The 24,162-nt window shown below is 38.9% G+C and overlaps 1 protein-coding gene across 2 annotated transcripts in view; it reads right to left on the bottom strand.

Moving 5' to 3' along the window:
- LOC140201979 (RAS guanyl-releasing protein 1-like) overlaps positions 1-24,162 on the bottom strand; it is a 175,902-nt gene that overhangs the window by 113,746 nt on the left and 37,994 nt on the right. The gene's annotated exons all lie outside the window — the stretch shown is intronic.

The following is a 24,162-nucleotide window of genomic DNA, read 5'->3' as shown; positions in this document are numbered from 1 at the left end:
ACTATTTCACAAGCAGTGTATATTTCCGACCTATGAATTGAGATCTTATCATCCAATAGACAGGAGTAGCTGTTTGTCTGAAGGGCAATGATCATTGGCCTGTTCTAACATTGATATGCAAATAAGCCTGCCTTAAGAAAACATACCATAAATATGTCTTAACAAGCAGAGGTAATTGTACAGACTAAAGCTCCCCTCACAAGATGGTATGGCAATTATAATTTGCAGTGAACCTGAATATCCATGCGCTAAATATCACTATATTATGGATGTTCTTTTAATGGTTATTGTTCGTAAACTTTGACAGAGATTTTAGCATAGATAACTAATGATAGTGGCAAAAATGGCATTTAGTAAAGATATATTATACAAGACGACTGATGAAAATTAATTGGAAATAAATATCTTAAGGAGACAACTAGCCTTTATCACTCTTTAAAATATTTCCTCTCATATTCTCTTATACTAAATACTACTTGCAATTTTATCATTGAGCACATATATTAGCCAGTTTATTTTGTATCTAAAAATTTGACTTCAGGTTTGAAATTAGAATTGCATAATTTTGGCGGTGAATTAAAAAAAAATCAAGTTTAGCTTTTTTAAAACACTATTTCTCCAGTAGTAATTTTTTTGTCAATTCTTGGCTCTAGACTTCACCAATTCACGGTAAAAGTAAAGTCAATTTATTATAAAAGTACAGATGCGTCTCCATATACAACCCTAAGCAATAAATATCAAGAACATATGATGAATAGTACTTGGAAGTTAGTCCATAGTTTATGGGAACATTTCATTGATGAAGCAAGTGAAGTTGAGTGAAGTTATCCCCTATGGTTCAAGAGCCTGATGGTTGAGGGGTAATAACTATTTCTGAACCTGGTGGTATAAGTCCTGAGGCTCCTGTACCTTCTTCCCGATGACAGCAGCAAGAAGAGAACATGGCATTACTGGTGAGGGTGTAAGAGTGATTTTTGGGTTTAGGTCATATACAGTTAGTAATTGACTTTGGCTACCTGTCTTCACATCTGAAAATGAATTGTGCCATTAATTTGGAGTGCATCTCTGAACAATGGGTTCCTAAAAGCCATGAATCCCAGTCCAGACAACACTGATTAAAATTCATCTGGATGTCTGTGGTGTGGATGTGAACCAGGAGGTGTGAAGGTTGTATGTATTTTCAAAGAAAGCATTGTCCATACATTGTAAATATGGAATTGTCCTTTTCTGGCACATAAAATGTCAAGCCCCATGTTAGGCCAGCCAGACCTTTTGACTGAAAGTGTCTCTATATGATGCCTGCTGTGCCTTGTTTTGTCAAATAAAGAAGCTGCTTAGTATCTACCGGTACTTTTCTCCCGTGACTTCATTCACGCAACAACAGAGGGTCCCTGATGATGGATGCTACTCTCCTGCAACAACATCTGGGCAAGACCAACATTTATTGCCCATCTTTAACTACCACTGGTAAGCCACTGCCTTAAACTGTTGGATAAGGTGTTCCCACAGTGGTGTTGGGAGGGTGTTTTGGGATTTACAACAGACAACATAATACCAGATTGGGATAATGTGCAATTTGGAGGAAACTTATGGGTGGTAGTGTTCCCATGCATTTGCTGCCTTTGTTTTACTTGGTTGTAAACATTACTCTCAGGTTAGTTTAGGCAAGTAATTGCAATACATTTGATAAATGATACACATTGCTACTACATACATTGATGAGATTCTATAGAATCAATGGAGCACCTTCAGCCAAGTGGAGGGTATTCTAATTCACTCATAATTCGTGCCTTGTAAACAGTAAACAAACTTTGAGGTGTCAGAAGTTGAATAACTCCCCACAAGATACCCAGCCACTGACTTGCTCCAGTAACCTAGGTTGCTATGCAGCTGACCCAGTTGAGTTTCTGGCAAATGATGGCCCAGAACGTTGATGGTGGAGCACTCAATAATGGTAAGGTCATTAAATATCAAAGATAGGTAATTAGATTTCCTCTTGGGGAAGAGAATTATTGCCAATGAATTTTGAGGCAAACAAGTTTCATGTCGCTTATCAGCCTATACTTGGATGGTATATAGGTCTTGCTGTATGTGCAAGCAATGAACTGCTTTGTTTGCAAACATTTCCACCTGATTGTTGTTCAAAATTTAGTTAATCCAGACTTATCCAAATTACATATTGCTCATTTCTTTTGAAATTTAGATTGACAAAAGTAAGTGAAATCTGTTCACAGCTAAAATCAGCATGCAGTAGATGCCTATGGATAAACCTAAGGCACACTCAAGAGGGGCCCCATGGCCTGATTTTTCCAGTAATCTAGGAAAATTAAAAGGGTATACTGTGCTTGCTCAATGAGATAGAGTCCTCATTGAAACTCATTGCCAGTGGCATCTAGGCAAGTACCAAATGAACAGTGAGCAATCAAGAGAAGAGACCCCAAATAAAGTTTTTGAGATAATTGTTCAGAGTGGCAATTGTGATTGGAAAAATGAGTGATGGTTTCAATTGACTATAATTTAAAGTAACAATACATTAACCTTAATGACAAAGTTCTGTCAGATTCAATGAGGAACTGATTCCATCAACCTAATCAGGTTCTGTTCATCTTGACAACATACCTTTCAGTTTCCTACACAGCTTAGAGGTCTCCCCAGAAAAGGTGCTCAGTTCCAACTGACAAACTTGAAGGTGAAGATTATAGAGACAACCAGGTGTCAAAAGCGGTAAAATGAGGGTTCATGTGTTCAAGACTGAAGAAATTCTTTCACTCAGAGAGTGGCAGATCTTTTCTTTACTCAAGAAGGCTGTGGAAGCTTGGTCACCAGTTATTTTCAAGACAGAGATCGGAAAACGTTGGGTTATCAAGAAAATCTAGGTACATAGGTCAGTGCAGGAAAATTGCTATTGGAGTAAATTTCATAGAATGACACTGAATGGTCCACCACTACTTCTATTTCTTCTTGTCTTCCACAAGCTGAGAAACATGGCCTTCCTCTACTTCTGGATCACTTTACCTACAAGACCAGCTCAAAATAGATATGGATGCTGTGAGCTGTTGGACTAACTGCTGGGCTTCAGTTAAGAGCAAAGTTAACCAGCATGGCTCCTTTGCCTAAGATTATCACCACCTTCCTTACCCGATACTTTTGTCTTTCCTGGTAGATGCAGGAAAGAAATTACACAATAATTAAAAGTAGGGAGACAGGAAGTCTCCAGATCTGATTGGAAAGCTCTCTAACTCCCTCCCATTGTTTGACAATGACATTGTAATACCGATGTGGAGTATTTTGAATCACATAAACTCCTTCACCAAACACCATTTTGAAGAGAATCTCAAGCAGGTAATGGTGGGTAAAACAGAAAACTCTTGGAAGTATTTGGTAGACCTGACAGCATCTTTGAAGAAATAAATAAGTGAACGTTTTAGGTTGATTATCTTTCATCAAAAGCTGTTTTGTCTTCCATCGGTGCTGCACTATCACCAACATTTTCCATTTTTAATTTAGCATCTGCAGTTTTTCATTTTGCAATGTTCCTTTAGATCAGGTTTTGGCCTGATGAGCCACCCACTGTCCTGCATATGACTGTATGGAATGAGCATTGTGAAGCTATCAGGAATTCTAAGTATCTGGCTCAGGAAGATTACAGGCTCTGAAGATGTTGTCAATGACCCTGGATAGACTCTGTCAATATTTACTAACAAAATAGCTGCCAGTTTCTAATTCTGTCACTCCCCCTTTCCAGTTTTAGATGGGGGTAATGATGTCTTTCTTCATGATGTCATACTCTGGTATGTTGCACTTTCTGTACTTGAAGACTATCCCCAAGAATTAAGAACAGCTGCAGCAGTAAACAATGGCTTCCAGAATCCTACTGTTGAAGAACAGGTCAGGGATTTCCAGCTCATCCAAGGTCAGCTGCGGATCAATGATTTCTAGGCTTATACTCATTGGAATTTAGAAGATTGAGGGAGGATCTTATTGAAACGTATAAAATCCTAAAGGGATTGGACAGGCTAGGTGCAGGAAGATTGTTCCCAATGTTGGGGAAGTCCAGAACGAGGGGTCACAGTTTGGGGATAAAGGGGAAGCCTTTTTGGACCGAGATGAGGAAAAACTTCTTCACACAGAGAGTGGTGAATCTGTGGAATTCTCTGCCACAGGAAACAGTTAAGGCTAGTTCATTGGCTATATTCAAGAGGGAATTAGATATGGCCCTTGTGGCTACAGGGATCGGTTCTGAGTTGAATGATCAGCCATGATCATACTGAATGGCGGTGCAGGCTCAAAGGGTCGAATGGCCTACTCCTGCACCTATCTTCTATGTTTCTCACTCACTGCCCTCTAACATCTGATTGCTAGCAAGGCTGAGAGGCTGTGCAGTCAGTGGGTTTTGTATCATGCAGCCAGGTATATAAGGTCGGTTGTCTCTCAGTAAGTAAGGTGGAGAGGACAAAACTGTCTTCCTTTTTAAAGATGTTCTCATTGATTTCTGCAGCTTTTGGAAATATTAGCATGGCCAGTTTTGACTCTGTTCCATGATGGGGTCACTGGACTCAAAGTCCATCTTTGATGCCTTGATGGCAGAAGAAGACAAAACCTAGTGCTTGTACATCTCTTTGTAAAATTCTCCCACATCAAGCCTCATTGGGGTAAGCTTGTATGATTTTCTACAGCAGTATCATCTCACACCACTTCTGAAGAAGAAGAGCCTCCCTTTATCACGCACAAGAGTGTTATGGAGTATTCTGGAATTTTGAGAATATAGCAGATATCAATTCAAGCAAGAACTGGTCTTCAGTTCTTAATGTAAATTGTAAATTGCAAGCAGTAAATTGAAGTTAAAGGCACACCTTTGCAAATAAACATACTATCCAGGAAGTATAGGCTGGCCCACAGACCAAGGTATATATTTTGCAAAATGGTAACCATGAGATGTTTGGATATGCATCAGCCAATTGTTAAGACAATTGCAATTATGTTAATTAGTCTGCATCACTCCAGGCAAAAATGGGTTGCATCATTCTAAACAAATTCAAGGAAGCTTGCAGACTAGATCTCCTACTATCACTTAGCACTGTAACTATTGAAGTTGTATTAAGTCACCTACAGTTACCATTGATCTTAAGGGTATAAAAATGTGAGGTACCTTTGAATTTGAGAGATTCTAACAAGAGGATCTCCAGAAGAATGTCTGCTTGTTGTGATGAATAACCAGCTTCAGTGTTGCCCCAGTGACCTTGATCGCGATCACAACAAAGCGCACAAAAAAAATCACTCATCTGCACATGAACCAAGTTCTTCGCCAGCTTCATCCATTGTCACCAGACATCTGGAAATTTACACTGGTCCAAGCTGTGCCTGTCTTTTTGTCGGATATTGGGAATGGTCCTTGCCTCAGTGTCAGACAGGTCTCCTCTCTCAATTGCTTTTCCAGGACATTGGCAACAATCTTGCTGCACCCTCCACTTAATATTTTTGCTGCCTGTTTCCACCCTGCTCCATCCTTTACATGGTTTATCTTCAACTCTTCTCGTCTCTTTTTAGATCTTACTGTTTAATTTCAGGGATGCGTTAGTTTCCATTATCCATTACAAGCCCTCAGGCTGCCACAATTATGTCATCTATACTTCATCTATACAAAGGAATTTGACATGTCTGCTTTTACCTTCAACAATTTTTATCAATGCACGATAGAAAGCATCCTGTCTAGATGTCTCATGCTTGGAGTGGTAACTACTGTCTGTGACCACAGGAAACTGCAAAGAGTGGTGGACGTAGCTCAGCACATCACGGACACCAGCACTTCTCACCGCTCAAGTAAAGCAGCCAGCTTAGTCAAAGAAAAAAATTCATTCCATATGGTATACAAGATCTTCACTGTACCACAGTAAGTGTGATCACGATAAACCAATTTACCTCTCACACAATGTTTACAAGCAAGAACAAAATAAAATCCGTGGTAGTTCAAAGGGGTCACAGTGTTGCCATGCTGAGGTGATGATTAAGGATTTGCTGGTTGGTTCAAGGACTGAATGGCTGTAGGGAAATAGCTACAGCCATTTGGTTCTTGAACTGGGTGGTGAGGGACTTCAGGCTTCTGTACCTTCTGCTAGAAGGCAGCTGCAAGAAAATGGCAGAGCCTGGAGTGTGGGGGTCTTTGATGAAAGATGTTGTCTTCTTGAAATACCACCTCATGTAAATACTCCCAATGCAGGCTGGTCCAGGATAACCGTGAGCTAATTACCTGCACAGCTCTCAGCAGAATTTCACAAATTTAACATATCTCTTTTGTTTCCTCTCCCTCTCCAAATGAGCACAGAGTGAGAGGAGAACTAAGACATCTTACTATTTTACATGATGTCCAAAAATACAGTATTACATTTTTTTAAAACTTGAATCGTATTATTTTATCCATTGATTAGAGAGCTAAGCTCCATTTAAATGTTGGTAAACAAGTTCTAGGCTGACATGCTTTTGCATACTATGGAAATTTTCTGTGTGGCATGAATAATATTTCTTCCTTAATCTTTTGCCACTAGATAATCAGTTTAAACTGCTGATTACTGTGGCTGCTCGTAATGACCAGTTGATGATTCATAATTGTTATCTCATTTGCCTATGTAATGGCCATAGCAATTCACAAGGAATTAATTGTGGGAAACGTTTTAGGTGGGATAGAAAAGTAAATAAGTGCTAGCAATATTAATTATGGTACCCATTAGGCTGCCTGCTGTAACATCTGTACCTGGACAAATTTAACATAGTCTGGTTGTCACTAAGAGAGATAACTGCAGACAGTGTATTCAGCTGTAATGCAGCATCGTCATAGGATATTAGCACTTCTAAGTGGTTTCATAGATATGGATTGCTAATTTAAGGAAGATATTTAGGTAAAAGGAAGAAGTAAAGGATTCTCTCAAGCTAACCCACAATACTTTTTGAAATTCTCGTGAAAGAAGCAATAGAACACCATAGATCAGTACAGGACAGGAACAGGTCTTTGGTCTACAATGTTGTACGAAACTAATTAAATATAGATTTGGACCCCAAGATCACTCTACACATCAACATAGTTATAGGTTCTGTAAACACAAGAGATTCTGCAGATGTTGGAAATCTTGAAGACCACACACAAAGAGCTGGAGGATCTCAACAAGTCAGGTATTTATGATAAGGAATAAACCGTCAACATTTTGGTCCTGGTGAAGAGCCTTGGCCAAAAATATCAATTGTTTATTCCTCTCCATAAATGCTGTCTGACCTGCTGACTTCCTCCAGCACCTTGTGTGTGTGTTCCTGCCAATAACTGTGTATTTTTCTTGATATTCCCAAAGTGCAACACCTCAAGCCTAGCAGGATTAAACTACACTTGCCAGTTCTTTGCTCATACTTGCAACCGATCTGTATCCTGCTGGATAATTTGGCAATCCTCTGCACAATCCACAATGCCACCAACCATTGTATCATCTGCAAACTTCCCAGCCCGCCCAACTTTCATTGAAGTCATTGGTATGCTAGATATCACAAACAACAGCGTGCCATTAAGAATCCCAGCAGAATGCCTCTAATCATGGATCTCCAATTGATGCAAAATGAATTTGACTGAGGCACCATATGTCCAATATAATGAATGACACAAAGAAAGATATGAAAGTAAATTACAAAGAGAACCTAAAGAGATTTCAAGTGGATGTGGATAGGTTAAACCAGTGGGGAAAAATGGCAAATAGAGTGTTTTTTGTCTTAAGTTTTATAAAACTTAAGCCTCAACTGGAGTACTGTGTGCAGTCCTGGGCACCACATAATGGGAAGAATATGACAATGTTAGGAAGGATTTAGAAGAGTTTCATTTGTAGTTTGCCTGGGGTGTACCTCCTCAGTTATGAGGAGAGATCAGCAAAACTTCTTTTTGGAATGGTGGAGGTTAAGAGGGGACATGATTGAGATATATAAAATTATGAGGAGTATAGATAAGGTAGATTCCAGGAAACATTTTCCTATATCAGAGGTAGACAAAATAAATGGTCATTGATTTGGGATTTAGGGGAGAGAGTTAGAGTGTGATCTTGTTCACCCAGAGAGTGGTGAGTATTTGAAATGTTCTGGTCAAGGGAGTGGTTAAAGCCAGAGTAATGACAGATATTCTGAAGTGGATTATTCCACAACTTTTTTTACTGCGGGAAGGTATTGCTCCAAAAACAAGTGTAACATAACAGGCTATATAAAAAAAAAACACTTCATCTTAATGTTACTTCTCTCTCCTTAGGTAGGTTGCAAACACCAGTGTGTGCATAGTGTGGACAACTACAGCAATCACGATCAATATTCCTTTCCCTTTAACCAGACAATTTCTAGTGAAGGTATGGGAAAGGAATCAGGATTTTTGGGTAACTCCTTCCTCCCCTCACTTATTATCTGGATACCAAGATCAAATATATTGGGGGACAATACTGCAATTCTGAAATAGTTAGAAAGAAAGATAAAGTTGCCATTTACTGGACAATTCAACAGCAAGTCCAAAAAGTTGCAACATGCCTAGATGGAAGATGAGGTATCTTTCTCATGTTTGCATTGTTCTTTGTACCATGCAGGAGCCACATTCAATTAATCAGAGTAGAACCATAGAACATTACAGCACAGAAACAGGCCTTTTAGCCCTTCTTGGCTCTGCCGAACCATTTTTCTGCCTAGTCCCACTGACCTGCACCTGGACCATATCCCTCCATACACCTCTCATCCATGTACGTGATCAAGTTTTCTTAAATGTTAAAAGTGAGCCCGCATTTACCACTTCATCTGGAAGCTCATTCCACACTCTCACCACTCTCTGTGTGAAGAAGCCCCCCCCCCCACTAATGTTCCCTTTAAACTTTTCCCCATTCACCCTTAACCCATGTCCTCTGGTTTTTTTTCTCCCCTAGCCTCAGTGGAAAAAGCCTGCTTGCATGCACTCTATCTATACCCATCATAATTTTATTTGTTCTATCAAATCTCCCCTCATTCTTCTACGCTCCAGGGAATAAAGTCCTAACCTATTTAACCTTTCCCTGTAACTCAGTTTCTCAAGTCCCGGCAACATCCTTGTAAGCTTTCTCTGCACTTTTTGAACCTTATTAATATTCTTCCTGTAATTTGGTGACGAAAACTGCACACAATACTCCAAATTCGGCCTCACCAATGCCTAATACAACCTCACCATAACATTCCAACTCTTACCAGCCTATAATTTCCCGGATTACTTTTAGAGCCTTTTTTAAACAACAGAACAACATGAGCTATCCTCCAACCCTCCAGTACCTCATCCGTAGATACCGACATTTTAAATATATCTGCCAGGGCCCCTGCAATTTCAACACTAGTCTCCTTCAAGGTCCAAGGGAATACCCTGTCGGGTCCTGGGGATTTATCTACTCTGATCTGCCTCAAGATAGCAAGCACCTCCTCCTCTTCAATCTGTATAGGTTCCATGACCTCACTACTTATTTGCCTTATTTCCATAGACTCCATGCCAGTTTCCTTAGTAAACACAGATGCAAAAAACCCATTTAAGATCTCCTCCATTTCTTTTGAGTAGGAGTGGAATGGAGACTTTCAGTGGCAGGCAAAAGGGAGATTAAAGACTGTGGCTGAATGCAGGTGTTCTATTGTAGCGGAGACCACCTTGAAAGCCACAAATGCAGTACATTAGGATTGGGTGCATGTAAATTGCCGTTTCACCTGGAAATATGGTTTGCATCCCTGAATGGAGGGTAGGGAAAGATATGAGATGATAGATGTTATATCTCCTGTTGTTGCATAGGTAACTACCAAGAAAAAGTGACTTGGTGGTGGTAATGGATGTGAAGAGCAGGGAGTCACGTGGGAGAGATGAAGTGATTCTTTCAAAATGCTGAAAGAAGATGGTAGGGAAATAAGTATTTACTATTGGGATGATACTGCTATTTATTACCATATCACTAGAGATCAGGAATTCTTCAGAGAGCATGATTAAATAAATCATACTGCTCAGTACAAGACCATGTGCTCTACTAAGACAGGAGAATCATATAATATGTACTGATGATCTCATAGGGACTGCGGCCACAATGAAAACCAACAGTACTTTCATTGCCTCTGAAAGCAATAAGTCTAACAAAACAGTTGCTCCAGTAAATAACACATCTTCAGAACAATTCAACCTTATTTTTTAATGCAATTTAAGCACCTTCACTGGTGCTTTGTATTTATCATGGAAATCCCCCATGCAGCTTACTTCACGAAAATGTAATTTTCCATTTCCCTATGGAAACATCCTTTTCAATAAGAGGACAGTGAACCAAATACTCTAACTGCATTTAACAATGTATCGTGCACTGTTCACAATTTTGTGTAAAGTAACTTTTACCGCAAACCGAAGAAAACTGACCAAATTAGACACCAGGCTTTCCAATGCAATTTAAGAACTGTGTAATAAAATTTTGAAAGACTAAAACAGAAAACAAACTGAAGGGGTTAAATTCAATGTCAAAACATCTGAAAAAAGAAACACAAAATAAATGAGAGAAAACAGGTCAGAAAAAAAAATTATTAAAGGGAGACATTTAAAAACTTCTAAAAATTCAAAATTTGATTCTGCACTTGTAATAGTGTCAGACATGTTAATTTCCAATGATCGCATCATTAATAGTCTTGTGCTTTATTAATTACTAACACAAAATATTTTTGCAGGGTTTAGTTTGTATATTCTACAATTCAGCAGGCTCATGAAAATTTCAATAGTGATGCAGGTAGCAAGATGCCATCCACTCAAAGCTAATGTTAGACGGGCACAATTTGGACAGCAAGTTAAACATGTTCATTTCTAATTGTACATCTTTTTTTCTTACCTAAAGTTGTCGTGCAATTTAAAATTAAGATTTGCCAAAAGCCTCGAAATATTTTGGCCTATTATTTAAGAGGTTGATTCACAACGTACCTAGTAGTACAGAGTAGAGTTGCAATTGATTTCTAATATGTGGCTGTTAAACAGCTTACTAACTGATTTGAAATACATTTGGAAAATTTTATCAGCTAGGTTTGAATACCTTTTGTGGTCTTAATGAATTCATCAAAAATCAAGGATAATAATTCAACGTGCTTTGTTACTTGCACTGAAAACATTTGAGAAATTACAATAAATTGCTACTTCTATATTTATAAAAACTAACAACCTGAAATCTATTGAGAGATGTTCATATAATTTATTTCATTATTGAGACCTAATCGACTTTTTGAATTCTCACTATCCTTAAAATAGAACACTGGAACATATAAAATGTTGGGGGAACATTTATGCAAAGCAGATTGACATTCTCTGCTCTCTGTGTTTAAGGGTAAACAATTTTATTTAACCTTCCATAATGCACTTCACACAATGAGACAAACTTTCCACTTTATTAATGTAATTGCTTTACCTTGACTTTGTGGGAGTATCATGCATTATTTAAAGTCGTGCCATCCAGCCCACACAAAAACTAATACCAATGAGTAAAAATAAGAATACTGTAAATCTAGATCTCCAATCAATGTTGAGCATATTAAGTGACTGAAACATAGGAAATTTTCAATATCTATTTCTTACAGTATCTAAGAGGGGACTCCACATACACAAATCACTGAAAATGATCATGCAGGTTCAGCAATCAATTAGGAAAACAAACATCATTGAGTTATATAGCATAAAAATAAAGTCTATGTCAACCAATTTGCCTGCCTGAGCTACTCCCATTTGGCTCATATCCTTTTTAGACTAGGGGTCGCCAACCCATTGATCACGATCGACCGGTCGATCTTTGAGACTTTCCCAGTAGATCCCGAAGAAAAATCAAAAATAAATACACAAATATTGTTGTAATGCGAGCATTATAAAAGTAAGTAATACTAATTAGGTTAATGGTAATATAGCAATATTTTCACTAAAAAGCCGTTTGTAAAGAGCGATTGTTTCTGGGTTGCGGGGGTTTAGTTCCGTTCTGCCTAGTGCGCATGTGTATAGTTCCCCCGCCATGCACCGTAGCCTGTGCTTCATCAAAGTGACCAATTAGATTAGGTAACAGTACAGACCGTCGCAAAAATCCATATACGGCAGTGTCCCCAACCTCCGGGCCGCGAAGCATGCAGGGGTGCAGCGGTAGTTGGGATGCACACAGCACATCTTTAAGAAAAAAAGCCGAAATAAACAAGCTAATTAATTAGGTGAATGTTGGCTCAGATCAGAGGCGACGCAATCAGCACTCGCTTGTGATACCCTGATATCATGGTGGAGGCTCCACGAAAGACGGCAAAAACGTACAAATTCCATCCAGAGTGGGAGGAGGAATTTCTGTTTACCTTGGTGAAAGACAAGTGTGTATGTATGTTGTGCCACCAAACACAAGCACTGACTAAAAGAGGGAATCTGGAGCGGCACCGCAACACCAACCACCAGAAATTTAAAGACACCTACTCCCCAAATAGCGCAATTCGTGCCTGGAAAGTTGAGCTGAAATCGGGGTTGAAGGCCCAGCAATCGTTTTTCACAAAACATGCTGCTCAAAATAAGGCTGCTATTGAAACATCATTTCATGTAAGTCACCTTTTGGCTAAACACAAGAAGCCTTTTACAGATAACGATTTATTCAAGGAAGCAATGGTCATTAGCGCAGAGACTGTTTTTAATGACTTTAAAAACAAAAACGGCATCACAACCGCAATACATAATATACCGCTTGGCCCTGCAACAGTGACAAGAAGGGTAGAGTCACTGTCAAGAGGACGTGGATATTTTTCACTACAGTTCGATGACTCCCTGGGTGTAATGCAAACAGCTCAGCTTGTTGTATTTGTCAGAATGGCTTTCCAGGATTTTACAACAAAAGAGGACCTCCTCACTCTTTTGCAACTAAAGGAAAGAACGAGAGGTGAGGATATTTACAATGAGTTTAAAAAATATGTCCGTGAAAATGACATCCTCATTCATAAACTGGTGGCAATTACTACTGATGGGGCCGAGCAATGCTTCTTCGGCGTAAAGCATTTCAGCACGAAAGGTTTCATAGGAACGCTCTACCCTAGCGGGGGAAATATGGGACAGTTGGCAACCCTACACCTCACAGACTGTCTCAGACTGGCTGTCTGTAGTTATGAGCCAAATTTCAGGGAACTAGCAGAAAGTATTCAGCCCCAGTCATCACACTGAGTGCAACAGTCAATTTTTATTCATTTATTTTTTGTGTTGAAATAAAATTAAATAATGAAACTTAGAATTAAAGGTGTGAAGTATTGTAATATTCTTAAAGAAAGACAGCTATGGCCTGTTTGATAAGTTAGTTACAGTGTTTTCTTGTTTGAATTAATTTGAAAGTTTGACAAAAGTACTTTGTGTAATTCAAATACAATTTGCCCAAATAAAAGGCCTCAAATTGGAAGTACAATCTGAGCTGTTTTTTCTCTAAACGATTTAGTAGGTAGATCTTACCTTTCACTGAGGTCGAGGTAGGGGATCTTGGGCTTAAAAAAGTTGGTGACCACTACTTTAGACCTTTCTTATCCATGTTCTGGTTTAACTATTTCTTCTGCCAACTTGTTCCATGTACACACCTCTCAGGGAAAATGCCTCTCAAGTTTCCTTTAAGTTTCTGCCCCCTCTCACCTTAAATCCATGCCCTCTAACTTTAGAGCCCCCTACTAGAGGGAAAAATACTGTAGCCATTCACTTTATCTATGCCATCATGATTTCAAATATTTCTATAAGATCACTCCTCAACCTCCTTTGCTCCAGGGGGAAAAAAGCCCAGCCTATCCATTCTCTCATTAAATCTCAAGCCCTCCGGTCCTGGCAAGATCTTTGTGGATCTTTTCTGCATCCTTTCCAATGTAATGACATCCATTCTATATCTGGGCCTCCGGAAATGCACACAATACTCCAAGTGCAGTCTCAGCAACATCTTGTACAATTGTAACATGACATCTCAAATCTTGTACTCAGTGTCCAGACCAACAAAAGCAAGCGTCCAAATACTACCCTCACCAACCTGCCTATGTTGCCACTTTCAGGGAACTATGTACTTAGACAGTAAATGTCAGGACCCTGAAAGTGTATTGAACAGCACTGTTGTTCAATACTCTTCAGGACCCTGACATTTACTGCCCAAGTCCTGCTCTGGTTTAACTTCCCAAAATGCAATATTTCACACTTATTCAAGTTAATTTCAGATAAAAAGACAAAAGAAATGTTGCTCCAAATGTAGCGGGCTTGGTGAAATCCATTTCTAAAATACTGTCTACTGTCACTCCTCCCTTCATACTTCTGATAGAGTGCAACAAAGGTTCATAAGACTGATTCTTAGAATGACAGCTATTGAGTTATACAATAGGCAAACAAGCCTTTGGCCTATGTTGTCTATGTCGACCCAGAAGGCACTGAGCGGAATTACTTCTTATCTTCCAATAGTTATCCTTCCATTCCTTGTAAAATTAAGTATTTATTAAGATACTTCCTATATGCTATCAGTGACTCTTCTTTCATGTGAAGTCCAATGGCAGAGCACAGTGACAAATCACTCATTAGCAGCAGGACTTACATGCATTGGAATGGCTGCTGGCCTTAACTTCATCTGGCCCATTATAAATTTTTAAAGTAAAATATAGAAAATAATTGAATGACAATTAGATTAGTTTTGTACTGACACTGTGTTATGTTACATGGATCAATTCAGAGAATTTTTAAAAGGACTTTAATGTGCTAGACTCAGTGATGATTTCTACACAGATTTTTTGTTCAAGGAAGATGAGAACTTCACACATAAAACATAAAATACTGTGAATATTCAGCAGATAAAAGACCTTCAACCTGAAGTATTAACCTTGTTTTGCTTTCCAGAGATGATATACGATTTTGGACCATCATTTTATTTTAGATTTCCAGCAGTCGTAGTTTTTTTATGAGCTTGAAAATTCACGCTTTTACAATTGAGTTACAGTGCTTCTAAATTTCTGCACTTTTTATGGATCAAAAATACTAATTTTGAGAAATTATGCCAATATTTTCTTCTGCGGTTAGGATCAAAATATGTATGTATGTAATTTAAATTCATACTGAGGGAGTTAAATGATGCCACATAGTTTCTTTGATATATATAAACTAATATATAAACTATTATATATATATATATATAAAAAATCAGATTTGAAAAAAAAATTGAGTATGGTGCGACTAATGTCCTGAACTGCATATACTCCAATACAGGTAGTATCACAGGAAAGGCAGATGACCTCAGGTCATGGATCAACACAGGGAACTATGATACTGTAGCCATTAATGAGACTTGGTTGCAGGAGGGGGAGCTCAATATTCCTGGGTTCCATTGATTTAGACGTGACAAAGGCGTAGCTTTACTAGTAAGGAAAATGTCACAGTAGTGCTCAGTCAGGACAGACTGGAGAACTCATCTAGTGAGATGTTATGGGTGGAATTGAGGAATAAGAAAGGTATGACCATGTTACTGGGGCTATATCACAGACCATCCAACAGTCCGTCAGATTTAGAAGAACAAATTTGCAGAGAGACCACAGACTGCTGCAAGAAACATAAGGTTGCTATAAAAGGCGATTTTAACTTTCCACATAATGACTGGGACTCCCTAACTGTGAAGGGACTAGATGAGATAGAGTTTGTCAAATCTGTTCAGGAAAGTTTCCTTAATCAGCACATAGATATCCCACCAAGAAAGTGTGTGATAGTTGATCTGCTATTAAGGAATGAGACAGGGCAGGTGACAGAAGTTTGTGTAGGGAAACACTTTGCATCTGTTGGCCACTATGCCAATGGTTTTAAAGTAAATATGTAAAAAGATAGGTCTGGTCTGCAGGTTGAGATCCTTAATTGGAGGAAGCCCAGTTTTGATAGCAGCAGAAAGGATCTAGCAAGTGTGGACTGGAACAGGCTGTTTTCTGGCAAAGATGTACTTGGTAAGTGGGAGGCTTTCAAAAGTGATTTTTTGAGAGTACAATGCTTGTATGTGCCTGTTAAAATAAAAGGTAAAGATAACAGGTTCAGGGAACCTTGGTTTTTAACGGATATTGAGGCCCTGGTTAAGAAAAAAAAGGTGCTAAGCAGTTATAGGCAGATAGGAACAAATGAGGTGCTCATGGAGTATAAAAAAATGCAAGAGAACACTTAAGAAAGAAATCAAGAGAGCTAAAAGAAGGCATGAGGTTGCCTTAGCAATAAGGTAAAAGAGATTTCCAAGGGATTCTACAAAGATGTAAAGAGCAAAAGGATTGCAAGGGACAAAATTGGTCCTCTGGATGATCAGAACGGTAATCCATTTGTGGAGCCAAAACATATGGGGGAGATCTTAAATGATATTTGCATCTGTATTTACTCAGGAGATTGACGCAGAGTCTATAGAAGTGAGGCAAAGTTGCATGAACTTCATGAACCCTATACAGATTACAGTGTTTTCTGTCCTGAGGCAAATACAGATGGACAAATCCCTAGATCCTGAGAAGGTGTGCCCTCAGACCCTGTGGGAGGTGTGCAGAAGTTGCTGGGGTTCTAGCAGAGATATTTAAATCATCCTTAGTGACAGGTGAGGTACCAGAGGATTAGAAGATAGCCAGCGTTGTTGCATTGCTTAAGAAAGACCAAAAATAAAGCAGGAAATTATAGGCCAGTGAGCCTGACGCCAGTAGTGGAAAGTTATTGGAAAGTCTGCTAAGGGACCAGATATATGAGTATTTGGGCAGACATGGATTGATTAGGGATAGTCAGCATGTATGGTAGATCATGTGTAACCAAACTTATAGAGTTTTTTGAGCAAGTTACCAGGAATGTTGATGAAGGCAAGAGAGTAGATATTGTCTACATGGACCTCAGCAAGGCATTTGACAAGGTCCGCATGAGAAGTTGGTCAGGAAGGTTCAGTCGCTTGGCATTCAAGATGAGGTAATAAGCTGGATTAGACATTGGCTTTGTGGGAGAAGTCAGAGAGTGGTAGCCTTTCTGACTAGAGGAGTGTTGCAGGGATCAGTGCTAGTTCTGTTATTGTTTGTCATCTATATCAGTGATTTGCAGATGACACTACGATGAGGATGCAGTGGACAGCAAGGAAGACTCTCATGGCTTGCAGTAGATCTGGATCAGCTGGAAAAATGGGCTGGAAATGGCAGATGGAATTTAATGCAGACAAGTGTGAGGTGTTGGACTTTGGTAGAACCAAGCAGGGTAGGGCTTACACAGTGAATGCAGGGGCACTGAGGAGTGCTGTAGAACAAAGCGATCTGGGGATACAGGTCCCTTTATTCATTGAAAGTGTACAGGAGTTGGGATGTTATCTTAAAGTTGTATTAGATGTTAGAGGCCTAATTTGGAGTATTGGATGCAGTCTTAGTCACCTTCCTACAGGAAAGATGTAAATAAAGTTGAAAGAGTACAGAGAAAAATTACAATGATGTTGCTTGGACTGGAGGACCTGATTTAGAAGGGAAGATTGGATAGGTTAGGACTTTATTCCTTAGAACCTAGAAGATTGAGGGAACAATAGTTTGAGGTATACAAATTATGAGGGCTATAGGTAAGGTAAATGCAAGCAGTCTTTTTCCCCCACTGAGGTTGTGTGGAACTTCACAAGAGGTCATGGGTTAAGGGTGAAAGGTGAAAAGTCTAAAGGGAACATGGGGGAAACTTCTTCACTCAGAGGGTCGTGAGAGTACGGACTGAGCTGCTGCAAGTGGTGCACGTTGAGCTCAAGTTCAATGTTTAAGGGAAGTTTGGATAGGTATATGGATGGTAGGAATATGGAGGGCTATGTTCCCAGTGCAGGTTGATGGAAGTAGGCAGCGTAAGTGTGTTGGTATGGACTAGATTGGTCAGGGGGTCTGTTTCTGTGCTGTACTTTTCCATGACTCTATGACACTATTGTCAAAAATGCAGGTATGTAAAATGTTAATAATAAAGAAATAGGAGGGGGGAATTAGGGAAGCATAGACAAAGAAAGGTAAGGACTTTCTTTCCTTTAACATACGCAAACTATATTACTGTGAACAACTCCTATTTAATCCTGTTAGGAAAACTCTTGAAAATACTTCCTTGTTTGCAAAGATAATCTGACCCAATTCTAGATTATTTATTCATTCTTCTGCTTCTGCTGTTACTGTGCTGTGGTAAAGATACCATGCTTTCTGGATTCAGTCAGATAATATGACCTTTTCCATATTTGTTTAAGCAGAAGCCTGCAAAGGATATGGGGAAGTCAAAAGATGAAACTAAGTAATTAAAATGTGAGAAGATTGGTACAGGGCATTTAATTTTCCATACATCTGAAATGCTCTTAAATAATTAATAGGTTAAAGAAATTCAATCAAAATGCTAAACTGATTGATAAAGAATAATTTGATAATACTGCTCTAAATTTTAAAAGAAAATATCTTTGATATAGGATTCGTTCATACCAGGCGTTTTACCAGTCCACATGTATCAGTTAATTTAGTTCTCTAATTAAAACTCACCTTCTGAACAAACCTCCACAACACATAGATAAAAATCAATTTCTCAGAATATTGAAACTAAATGTTTTTGATTGACAAAATGAATACTATTTCCCTAGCCTTTGTTGAACTAAATCTCTTGAATCATTAAATAACAGAAATTTATGGCAATGGAAAGAGGCCTTTCAGCACACATCCATGTCTGCCAAAAAGAGCTACTGCATTCCGATCAATAATATTTACCACCTCTTGGTCGAATGCCTTGCTTGTTAGAAAAATAATATCGAATTAGTTGGCGTGCAACGAAGATTTATTAGACTAGTTTCTGGAAAAATGGTCTGCCATTAGGAGAGATCAATTGGACTGGGGTTGTATTTAAAAATGGGCTGGGGAGAAAAAGATATCTGTTCAAAATTTCAAAAAATCTGGGTGCAAGGTGGATGTTTCCCTTCACTGGGGAGAATAGAGGAAGGAGTACTTTTTAAGAATAAGGGACAAGATTGTTTGGGACTGGGATGAGGGAAAATTTCTTCACTTGGAAGGTGATTAATCTTTGGAGTATTTACTTGGACATCTGTGGAAGCTCTGTCATTGCATTAATTCAAAATTGCGATCAACAGACTTCTGGCTTTAAGGCGACCAGAGGAAATGGGAATAATGTTGTGAAATGTCATGGAAATAGAAGTTCAGGCATTATCTTCGTGAATACTGAAGCAGGTTTGAAAGACTAGACAACCAACTCTGTGCTCATTTCTTATGATCAGATATGCTGTATTGGTTGGTAACAGAACAAGGAGAGATCAACTGACTTACAAATAGAAGTTGCTTACTTATGTGTAGAATGATGTCAAGCTATACCATGTGAATGACAAAGGACACTAAGGTGTATCACTGAAGTTACATAGTAGACAACATTGTAATAGTCAACACAATTTAGGACAATAACAGGACAAATGAAAATAGCAGTGACATTCCTTGAGATGGAGCATATAGAAAAAGTGATCAAAGACGACAAAGGATAATAGAAGAACATAAAAGGAATTGATGATTTCAGTCAAAGTAGATTCAATGCTGTAGGCCAGTCAGGATTTAAATTTAATGGAAACAAGTGTCCAGATTTTTCTGAAAGCAGTGAAGATATTTGCCACCAACTTCAAAGAAAAATATCCATTAACATCTGGCAACATCTATAGCATGAAGCTCTCCTTTCCTACAGTGCATTCATTCTGGTGGCAGCAAGATGGGATCTATAGACACAAGAGATTCTCCAGATGCTGGAAAGCCAGAGCAACACACAAAATACTGTAGAATTCAGCAGTCAGGCAGCATCTACGAAAAGGAATAAACAGTTGATATTTCTGGCTGAGACCCTTCATTAGGACTGGTGAAGGGTCTCAGGCCCAAATATGGACTATTCATTCCTTTCCAAAGATTGGCTGTATATTGTTCAGCACCCATGATATTAAGTAGGCCAAACAACTTCAGATGGAAGAGATCTCATTGACCACAATCCAGAAAGTATAAGCTTTAATTTTAAACATACCCATTCAGAGAACTTACTGAGAGAAAAATAAAGACTAAGTCATACAAACAAGGTCAAGTAGAAACTGTAATATCATTAACAAGTTTTCAAATAGATACTTTTAAAAAGTAATTGAAGTTTGATGTCCAATGGAACAGATCATCATGTATAAAATTGCATTTTACAGATAGAAATGACAAGTGGTAATTATAACTTGGTGCTCCATAAAAATCTCAATACCAGCTCATGCAAGTGTAATATTTTCAATGCTATTATTACAGTCAGAAATAGTCAAGAGTGAATTCTAAATACGCAACATCTTTACACATTAGAATTTTTTACAAATCACATGGGAAAAGACTGGCCACTAGGTGACTGATGGGAAATCGTTGACAGCTTCTGATGGTCCACAAGGAACTCTGTGCACATTAAGAAACTACTGTTGTCACATTTCCTGCACAATGACCAGAATGGCTCACCTAAATGAGCTACTAAATCAAACCAATCTCCATCATTGGAATGCGGATTCACCGTGAGCATGGAGATGAGTTATTGTGTATATCTTTTCCACAACTCATCAGTCAAGATCCACAAGCTTATATTTAAAATCCGTTGGTACTTAAGTATTTTGGTAAGCATTTCCAGTTAAAAAAAAATCATTGGGAACAACCTACGGTTTCTATTATTGCCTGAGGATACATCCTTGCAACAGGAAAATTCCAATTTGATTGAGAAAGCTTACTTAATTGTATCCTTCTGTACAATCTTTCTTCCTATTGTGTGTATAGTTTCTTTTTGTCTGGATACTCGAAGTTGGCTGTTTTTTTTTATTTTTGTCTTCTCTTAAAATGATAAACATGGGCTATTTTATGACCATTTGATTTTTAGGACAAATTGGATGTGCAATTGTATGCATTGTTTCAATTAACATGTCTTTATTAAAGTTTATCAAAACTATCTTGATGATTTGAATATTAATACCTGTCAAGCAAACTTGCTCCAAAAGGCGGGATTTCTCGGTGGTCTCCCATTTAAATACCACATCAAATTTTCATTCCAACATTTTGGCCCATGACCTCCTCTACTGCCCAATGAGGCTACGCTCAAAATGGAGTATTAACATCTCATAGTCTGTTTGGGTAGCCTCCAAACTGATGGCATGAAAATCGATTTATTCTGGTAATTTCTCCCCTTACTCCTTTTCTCTTTTTCTATTCACTGTTCTGGGTTTCCTCTCACCCCTTCTCCTCCCCTGCCCATCACCTCCCTCTGGTGCCTTCTCTTGCCCTTTTTTCTCCTCTCCTATCAGATTTCTTCTTCTACTGCCCTTTACCTCTTCCAGCTTCTTGCTTCATCCCCCCCCCCCCCACCCACTCATCTACCCCCTCACATGGTTTCACCTATCACCTGCCAACTGGTACACCCTCCCTTCTCTCCAACCTTCTTATCCTGGCTTCTTCCCCCTTCCTTTCCGGTCCTGATAAAGGGCCTTGACCTGAAATGTTGATTGTTCATTCCTTGTTGTAGATGCTGCCTGACCTCCAGCACTCTGTGTGTATGCGTGTGTGCTGCTTAAGACGTGAAACATCTGCAAAATCTCTCATGTTTATGGTTAATATTTGTATCAAAGATTGGGAGATTATTAAGAAAGTACCATCCTTCTCAACTTAAAAAAAAATTATTTCTCTTCCCACAGTTAGTGCCTGATCTGCTGATATTTACAGGAATTTTGTTTTAATTTTGATCTTGTAAGCTGCTCTGGAAAGGTCAATTGAATGATCCTTTACAGAATTACCAGATACAATATTTCTGATGATTTCATGTTTTGGCTCATTATTGATAAAATGTGGTGTAATTGAAAATTTCTCAGGGGCATTGCTTTATGATGTTAGCTGTGAAAGGACGCATCTCTGGTAGAGCATAATTAGATTGTGCTAAGATTTTTTTTTAAAATAGAGACTAACCTAAGTATCAAGAAAGTCTGAACAACTGGGTTTCCTGCTCAAGAGTGAAAAGACAGTCCACATTCATAAACAACAGGAATTCTGCAGATGCCTGAAACGTCGACTGCACCTCTTCCTACAGATGCTGCCTGGCCTGCCACATTCATAACCTCAATTGTGGGATTTTCCATTTCTGATCTGAGATGTCATAAGGCAGATTGGATAGAGGCTGGCAATAGTGATGTTAATCAGCATGGCTGCTCAACCTAGCAAAATTAACAAGTCTTATAGGAAACCAGGAAGTAAAAACAAAAAATTATATAACCCTTCAAATTAAAAACATACATGCAGATGTTTAAGGCAGGGTCAGAAATGTTATTGGCACATTTCAAAATAAGTAATTATTAATTACTTAAATACAAATAATTTGTTTTTCATGTAGTATAAGGTAGAAGTCTGCTTTACTGACTAAATTCCCAATAGTTCATGATTTAGAATTCCTCTATCACAGGCAGGTCTTTCTGTGCCAGTCTCCTTCTCTGCAATCTGTACAGGGTTCATGAAATTGATGTCGCTTTGACTCACTTCTATAGACTCGGTGTCCATCTCCTGAGTAGATAAAAAAAAATTATTTAAGATCTCCCCCATCTGTTTTGGCTCCACACATGGATTACCATTCTGATCTCCCAGAGGACCAATTTTGTCCCTTGCAATCCTTTTGCTCTTAACATCTTTGTAGAATCCCTTTGGATTCTTCTTTACTTTGCCTGTTAGAGCCTTCTTTTAGCCCTCCTGATAATTTTCTTCAGTGTTCTCTTGCATTTCTTATACTCTGTAAGTGCCTCATCTGTGCTCACTTGCCTACATGACGTCTTTTTTCTCTTAACCAGGGTCTCAATAACTCTTGAAAGCCTGGTATGCTACATTTGTTATCCTTACCTTTTGTTCTGACAGGCACATACATGCTTTGTACTCTCAACATTTCACTTTGGAAGGCCTCACACTTACCAAGTACACCTTTGCCATAATACAGACTTTCCCAAACCACACTTGACGATCATTTCTGATACCATCAAAACTAGCTTTTCTATAATTTAGAATCTCAGCCTGCAGACCAGACCTATCTTTTTGCATATTTACTTTAAATTTAATGGCACTGTGGCCACAAGATGCAAAGCGTTCCCCTACACAAACTTTTGTCACCTGCCCTGTCTCATTCCCTAATAGCAGATCCAGTGTCACACATTCTGTCACTGGGACTCCTATGTACTGATTAAAGAAACTTTCCTGAACACCTTTGACAAATTCTGTCCCATCTAGTCCTTTTCCAGTATGGGAGTCCCAATCAATATGTGAAAGTTAAAATCACCTACTGTAACAACCTTACGTTCCTTGCAACAGTCTGCGATCTCTACAAATTTTGTCCTCTAAATCCCTCGGACTGTTGGGTGATCTGTAACATGGTCACTCCTTTCGTACTTCTCAGTTCCACCCATAATGCCTAACTAGATGAGTTCCCTAGTCTGTCTTGATGGAGCAATGCTGTGATATTTTCTTGACTAGTAATGTCACCCTGCATCCTCTAACCCCTCCACTCTGACACCTCTGAAACAACAAAACCCTGGAATATTGAGCTGGCAGACCTGCCCCTCCTGCAATCAAGTCTCACTAATGGCCACATCATAATTCCAGGTGTTGATCCATGCCCTGAGCTCATCTGCCTGTCCTACGATATTTCTTGCATTGAAATATACACAGCTCAGGACACTAGTCGCACCATCTTCAACCATTTGATTCTTGACTTTGTTTGAGGTCTTACCAAAATCTGTCTCCACAATCCTCTACTAACTGTTCTGGCACTCTGGTTCCCATCCCACTGCAACTCTACTTTAAACCCAACAATTCAGCAAACCTTCCCGTTTTATATTAGTCCCCCTCCAGTTCAGATGCTTCTGTTCTGTACAGGTCCACCTTCCCTGGAAGACAGCCCAATGATCCAAAAACCTTATGCCCTCCCTCCTACACCAACTCCTTAGCCACATATTAAACTGCATAATCTTCCAGTTCTAGCCTCATTAGCACATGGCATGGGTAGCCTGGAGGTCCTGCCATTTAACTTAGCACCTAACTCCCTGAACTCCTTTTGCAAAATCTCGTCACTCATCCTACCCATGTCATTGGTACCTGCATGGATCACCACCTCTGGCT

The sequence above is a fragment of the Mobula birostris genome, chromosome 1, assembly GCF_030028105.1.
Source record: "Mobula birostris isolate sMobBir1 chromosome 1, sMobBir1.hap1, whole genome shotgun sequence".
NCBI lineage: Eukaryota > Metazoa > Chordata > Chondrichthyes > Myliobatiformes > Myliobatidae > Mobula > Mobula birostris.
Note: the sequence above shows the minus strand (reverse complement) of the source record. Positions and strands in the feature narration are given on the sequence as shown.